Below are 7820 nucleotides of genomic sequence, written 5' to 3'. Positions count from 1 at the left end.
TACTGTGGGAAAGTGGGAAGTGGTACACGATATTGCACACAAAGATAGGGAAACAGGAATTCAGATGGAACAAGAACTTTAGAAAGTTGGGGAGTCACGTGAGCAACACCAAGGGAGGCCACAGGATATTATGAAAATGGTGGCCCTCCTAAAAGAGATGCCACGCTATGTGGAGGGGAATGTGCGATGGAATTATTTAGCGCACTACACTCCAAGTACAAAACATTGGATTCACACAGGTTGGACAGGGTGCAAGTCATCATGATCTTAAAAGCAGTCTGCAAAACATCAAGGTTAATAATTCTGGGATTCTTTGATGTAGAGGACAGGCACCTAGTGGAAGATGTGGCTAAGGGGGCGGACACTAGATGGAGGATGTGTATAGACCCAATCACGGCATTAATGAAGAAGCACCACCGAATACTGGCACTTCCAAAGCTAATGTGAGTGCTAAAGATCGGAAGGGACCAAAACCCATCCGGCTTTGCAGATATGTTAACACAAACACCAATGAGGGACCCGGGGGTAGTAGAGAAGATAACCATATGGCAGTTACTACCTAAGGACATCACTAGGGTAGTGGAAGGGAAGGTGGATGTTGAAGAAGGGCTAAAAACGATCCAGGGATGGGCATACATTCTGAATGCTGCAGATGATACGTGGTTAGCAGTAAGGAAGGTAATACCGGTAATGGAATGCAAAGAGTGGGCAGAGTGCAGATACATGGAGGAGCAGGGATGGGAAACGCTGACTCCAATGAGGAATGTCACCTATGATACAGAGGTATAGCGAGGATTCTACATTTTTTCGTAGTCGGGGTAGAGGAGGGAGAGGTACGGCGGGTAAGGTGTTGTATGACAGAAAGACGGGCTAAATTGTACCAGAACGCAAAGGGGGCAGATACGGCCTGGGAGCTGCAACAGGAGCTCAATGACATAGAGGAAAAGGCGCAGAAATTGAGAGAGCAAGTTACCAGTACAGGGGCCATGCCAGTGGCTGCTGTAACAAGCTCCACTGGTTGCTAGGACAGGGACTAACCAGCAGAGTTGGACGATGCATTGATACCCCTATGCCAAGATAGATGGGGCCGCATGACAGCGGAAGGTTCTTTCTCAGCTGGTGGAGTCACACACAACGCGACCATATTGGTAGATAGTGGGGCGGCGCTAACTCTGACTAAAGCACAATTTACAGACACCAAACATTCAAAAATTACGAAAATGCAGGGCATAGGGGGGCCCATAATAACCTCCCTGATAAAGGAACTAACAATTACTTTAAATGGTGTGAACATTGGCAAACAGCCATGTGCAACAGGGGGGATATTCTGGGGATTGTCACCTTACTGAAAGGGGGGCAGTTATTAACCTAGCAAACCAATGTCTCTGCCTCCAAAGTACAGCAGGTACGGTACACGTCATACCAATGGCAGTTATCACAGCAACAACAAAGGGCGACACGCATATCCTAACGCGCACAAATGGCACCATAACAGAGTGGGAGGAGAGATTTCCGAACATATGGGCAAAACACAGACTGGATTCTGGGAAAACCCAGGATAATGTGGTATTAAAACTGGCTAGCATTCCACAATATTTAAAACCATATGGGCTACATATAAATTATATACTCAAGGCCCTACAAGAGAGGGGATCCATTACAGAACATACTGGGTACCATTTGTATCTCCGGTATGGGCGGTGAAGAAACCGGATGATTAATTCCGCCTAGCGATTGATTACTGTATAATCAACCAACACTTACAATCCAGACCTCAGTTAGTGGCCTCAGTCCCAGAAATGATGGTAAAAATACAAGCAGGCATGTGGGTGTTAGTGTCCTAGATATATTCAAGGGGTTCTATTCTCTCCCATTGCATACTGATTCACGTGAACTAACAGCATTTACGATTGAAGGGGTGGTGTATGTATGGAATGTCTTACCACAGGGACTCTGGGACAGCCCCACCATCTTCCATGCTGCAATGAAAAGAATACTGCAGGGAAACATGTACAACATTTTTTATTTAATATGTGGATGATGTATTGATATGCAGTGAGACAGAGCAGCTACATGAGGAACACCTAGGAGAAGCGCTAATGGCATTACAGATGGGGGACTCAAATTGAATAGTGGGAAAGCACTGATTTGCCAAATAGAGGTATGTTTTCTAGGGGTGACCATATCAGGAAAAGGAAAAAGCATATGCAGAGACAGCCTGCAGTTAATTAACTCGTTACCATTCCCAACTGATAACACTGCATTACACAGGGCCATAGGGATCTTGGGATTCTAAATAAACTTTGCTTCCCTCTTTGCAGAACATACAAAAATACTATACAAATGACTGAGATCAGATAGATTTGATTGGACTAAGGAACACACAGAGGCTTTTCAGAAATTTGGGGCTTTATTGAACGGGGCAGCATCATTAGTAAGCCCAAACCCAGAAATGCCCTTTTACATATGGCCAATTATATCATAAAGCACACAAGCTGCCATACTGACACAAAGGTATGAGGACATTCACCAGCTAGTGGCATGAAACTCATTAAACTACAAAGAAAATGGAATTAAAATACTCCAGAGCGAACGACAGCTGTGCACTTTGTACTGGGCAATTAACAAGTTCTGATACATAATGGAGTGGGGGCTACATGCATTATCAAAACAAACCACAAACCCCCACAGATGTTACTATCTTCTAAAAGACAAAAAAACACATATTTATCCAGATTCTTTTGCTGTACACGTTTGGTCCATGCTTTCACACTTTCTCTACACCCTTGTCGTGCTCATTGCTCTCTGCATATTCCCTTCCCTTTTTCTCTCTTCAGTTGGCAGAGGTGCCTCATAACCAAGCCTTCACTGTCCCATTGGTCAATGCAGTATACTATGTTACTTATTCTCTCGGTTATTAAATAGGCACGGGCGTCCCTTCCAGGGGACGGGAGACGGAATCTTTCACCAGAAAAAAAACGTCTTCCCCTTTAAATTTACATTCCAAGAATCACTTTCTGCCCCATTCTACATAAAATCAGGGGGTAGGGGAGAAGTGCGACCATAGGATTATGTAGTAGGGGGATATGGGCATTGTGCCATGACAATCACGATAGACACAAGAGAAAGTTATATTTATGGATTTAAGAGGGTAATCTGTACCTGTTAGGATGAAGAAGGGCGCAGGGAATGAAATGTAACTAGGTACACAGAGAAATAATAGATGCAAGAGGACATATAGTACACGCAGATGATTGTAGATGTACGGACACCGTGGCTAGAAATGAAACAAACTACTTTGTTGGTTTGGCAATATACAATGGGTTGCTGTTTAATGGAAATAGCTACCAAATACACCTGTACACCCCAGGGGTGTATTGGCTCTGTGGAGGGCGGGCCTACAAAACATTGCCCAGACAGTGGGAAGGGGTCTGCACAGTAGGACATCTACAACTGGATATGATCATTATGGGACTACATAGAGGGTTGCAGAGTGATAAAAGGGACAGCAGGGAAAAACTATTGGTAATATGTAACACGGGGTTCCACCAGCTTGTCAGAATATTGATCCCATCACTGGAGATATATGAATTAGAGAGGACCTTAGTAAACATCTGCTTCATTAAAGATCTTCGCTAATGCTACAGCAGATGCATTAGGGCACATGCAAAAAGAGATACGTAGCATAGGTGCCACTGCTTTGCAAAATAGGATGGCTCTCGACTTACTGCTAGCTCACAAAGGTGGAGTGTGCGCCACTTTTAATAGTTCATGTTACGTATATTTGGAACAAGACGGGCTCATAAGTACATCGCAGTGATAAAACAGGCAAGAGTGTACCAACTAATCGCTTTGGATGGCAGTGGAACAAATGACTGGTGGTCATGGGCGTATGGGGGAATTGGGACACAAAATTGCAGCAAGCATCATGGTCCTGGTAATACTATTGATATGTATATATTGAATTATTGCTTTTGTAAAATGTTTAGGCCGAAAAGGAATGGAAAATGTAGAAATGCGAAATATTAGACACTGCTTGTAGAAAGAGAAAAGAAAGAAAAATGGGCAAATGTTACGAGATCTAACTATGTGTTTATCTGATTTCTTTGAGGCCCTGCGCAAGGAAAGGTTTGGGCTGACGCCAGCAAGGTGACAGTGGCTGTGGAATGCGTGACGGACACGCCTCCGGTGATGGAAAACCATTTCTGCGAGAAGTACACGCTGCTCGTCCCTAACAGGCTGTAACGAGAGCCCAAGTCTACACTAACCTGTGCGCAGGAAGACATTCATTCTAAGAACTTGGACACTTTTATCACTTGTCCCCCGATTGCCCATACATACCTACGTGCCGTACATGGGCCCGGATGCAGGCCGCAGACAACCATTGTGATATGAGTAATGTTATGAGGACTGGAGTAGCTACCTTATCTGTATTTAAGGATGTAACCGGCTCTGGATGGCAGAGCAGTCCACCCAGGCAGTTTGGATTGTGCTTTCAATATATACTAAAACGTCCTACACCTGGTCTCCTGTGTGCTTATTCCGGTGTGTTGCAGAGTGTGCTGTGCAAAGGGCATTTGGTGTAGGGAGCAGGATGGATGCTTGTAATAGTGGGGGTTTGTGTCTATAAAAGATTCAACAGACACTCACTACAGGAACACACTGACAGACTTGCTCACTCACTGACTGATAGAAAAGAGGAAGAAGAAAAATTGATAACAAGAAGGCACAGATTGCTCTCCTTTTAGACCCATTGGTGGATTACTAGCACAGACTGGAAGTGAGGCCTACCAGGAGTAAACGCCACAGGCCTTCTTTAGTGGAAGAAATAGCAGACCGACTGTAAAGTGGCATCAGTCAACAGGGTGGATCAGCACTCCTTTAGGCTATATAAAAGCCTAAAGGAGTGCTGATCCACCCTGTTGACTGATGCCAGTTTCTCCCTATAGGGGAGGAATTGAACCAGTCCTTAAGAGGGTGCCCACCTGCCTGTGATAATGTGCAAGTATGATCTAAGCAGAAAACAATCCTGAGTGGAGTGATACTTTTAATGGAATTAGATAAAATCTTGGCCCTGGCCCTGTTATTTGTAAGTAACGAGGTGCAGAGATATATAAATTGACTATACAACCTGGGAAATAAGTAAATATTTCAAGAGCATATGTGCTTCTGGAGTTATATATTTGATTAAAAAGATCCTATGGTGTGTATATGGGGAGATCACTTGACTCCTATTCTGTGAATTGTACAAGTACAGACAAGCATCAGACATATCACTGTGTGTATACATAGACCAAGTAATTGAAGTCACCATCAAGAAGAAGAATTGATAATGCTTGGTTGTTCCAGACATGTTTTTAAGTTACCCATTGAAAGTGAGAAAGGTACGCTCTTACACAGTAATTAAATAAAAGCATCACTGAAGGGAATCTAGTCTACATACATTTCCCTTTCTACAAGCCATTTACATACCCGATGGACCAGTAGTTTGTTGCCATTGCATTATATAAAATTCTGCTGAAATTCTGATCTGTCTATTGAGTAAGGGTGGTGGTATTTTCAATAAATGGGAAGTAGAGGGAATTGGATAGGCAGGGATACTTTAAACTAATCTGTTGTCTTTTATAAGTGAGATTCCTCCTGGACTCATGTAGTCCATCCATGGTGAACATGCTCAGGGTGTTAAAGTCTCAATTTCCATAACTGCAGCTTTGAAAACTGGGGTGACTTGTGTGTTGATTATTTTTCATCATAAGAAGTCATGGATGTATAACCTATCTATATGTTGTCCATTACTTCTATTTGGTTAAAAATATACCTTCTGTGCACCACTGTGTGTTTCTTGTCCCGAAAGGGGAGGGAACCTGTAAGAAATCAATGTTATATTTGCGGGTCCCAGATTCATAAAAATAACTTTTTATAATAAACGAAATTGGCCATGCCTGGTTTGGGATGGGTTCAAAGTCCACTGAATTAGATGTTGCCTGATTAAAACATTCCACAAAACTATAAGTCCCACAGAGAGATTATTTCTGGGATCACTAGTGTCATTGCAACATAGACCCTTTTAACTTGCGCAGTGCTCAGTAATACACTTGGAGATTATGTGTTGGAATGAATTAAATGGTATTTATATTACAGTCTCCTAGGGAAATACTAAGGTGTGCACAGATGTAGAGAATATTAAGGTTTGAATTGGAGTTGTAAGTGATTAAGTCATAGTAGGATAACAGGAGTAAGAAAAGTTTGCACTTCTACTTAGTGAGAATTTTGGAGGCAGGTTGTTACATTTTAAACAGAGAGATGTCTGACATAGCAGCACCTGTGACACATGCCCATGCTCTTTCAGTTATATTTGGAAGGGGATTGGACAGCCTCAGATATTGTTCTTTGGAAGACAGATATTCGACAGAATGGCCTCAGTTGGCGCAGACATTTTAGATGAACATGGCCTACTAAATCAGTCCCTAAAGAGGTTATATATGAAGGAAGAATACTTTAAACTGATCTGCCCCTTATTCTCACCTCCAATTGGTAGAGGGCAGGTTAGGACACAGGGATGCTCAGATTAAACAGTACCAAGAAGCAGCCCAGGAACATTCTGAAGAGCTGCTGAGCAATTTTGCAATAAAAAATACAAGAAATTGGGCGGCTGCAAGAAATACTGAAAAAAAAAAAGCCAGGTTTCCATATTGCAAAAGCACAATGTCATGGATGAAATGCAAGCTAAAATTAAGACATCTCGTGATAAGCTGCAGAACCAAGTGACACAAGGTTGAGTCCCCATGACGCTTACAATCAGTGTATGGAGGCCAAACATAAGTTATAAGGAAAATGAAGTAATGACCAATCTGTTAACAACAATGCCCAGACAACATTGTGACCCTAAAACTAGAATTACCGGAAATTAAAAAAAGAAAATAGTAAATGAATTCTCGAAGGTGAACCCCAAAACCTTGATCAAATTCATAATAATGTAAGTGCCACAAAAAGACAGTGAGGGAGATCAGCTTGCACAAGATTGTGATGTTCTAACCAATGAGACGCAGCAACTGATAGTTAATCTAGAACAGGTGCCTGAAAATGAAGGCCTTAGTCTCTTCCGGGGAGAAAGATGCAAATTTGCCTCTGCAGGACCAATTGGAACAAATATAGACTGACTAGAAACAGGCAGTTAAACTAAAAGAGAACATTGAAAAGGAAACGCTGCACTAGCAGGAAAAAACTCAGGAAAGGTCTAGCGTAATTCAAAATTGCCAGCGTGAGAATGAATGTTAACAGTAGGAATTACAAAAAAAAAACCTCCCCACTCCCATAGCAAAACGTTGGAAGCTGATCAGGCCAGTATGTGAGATTTAAGAAGTTAGTCCAGTGTAAGCAGAATATGATTATTGAAGATGAAAAATTATGCCGAGAAGTAAGGGATCATAAAATGGCCCTATAATTACCCAGCAGACAACCATAAGCAAGACATTTGAATGGAGGGGGGTTCATTCCCTTTTGCCCAAGCCCTCATTCCACCTACCTGCAACTTCCTATAGGCAGGCTGAGAGGTATCTACCCCCACCTCCCAAATATTTCTGATCAGGAAGGAGAGCACTGACAAGATAACCTCTTGCCTTTACCAGCAAGAACGGGGAGGGGCCCCATTCATCATGTCGGGGGTGCTGGTGAGGGGGGAGTGGAGGAGGCGGTCAGTAGAGTAAACAAAGTGACATCTGTGCCTAAGGAAAATATCATGAAGGATTGAGAGATCTGGAACTGCAGAAAATGATCCTGCACAGAAATCATCTAGATCACTTAGCTGAGATAGAAAGACA

The 7820-nt window shown here is 42.7% G+C and overlaps 1 long non-coding RNA gene across 3 annotated transcripts in view; it reads left to right on the top strand.

The window, feature by feature from the left end:
• The window catches only part of LOC138581293 (uncharacterized), a 77277-nt gene extending 72762 nt beyond the window's left edge, over positions 1-4515 (top strand). For all 3 annotated transcript variants that reach the window (XR_011304508.1, XR_011304506.1, XR_011304507.1), the window contains one exon: positions 4112-4515. This is a non-coding gene — a long non-coding RNA (uncharacterized lncRNA). The remainder of the gene's footprint in view (positions 1-4111) is intronic.
• Positions 4516-7820: the final 3305 nt, after the last annotated feature.

This window comes from Ambystoma mexicanum, chromosome 3p (genome assembly GCF_040938575.1).
Source record: "Ambystoma mexicanum isolate Mex_15411 chromosome 3p, UKY_AmexF1_1, whole genome shotgun sequence".
Classification (NCBI taxonomy): domain Eukaryota; kingdom Metazoa; phylum Chordata; class Amphibia; order Caudata; family Ambystomatidae; genus Ambystoma; species Ambystoma mexicanum.
This window is presented reverse-complemented; position numbering and strand designations above follow the sequence as displayed.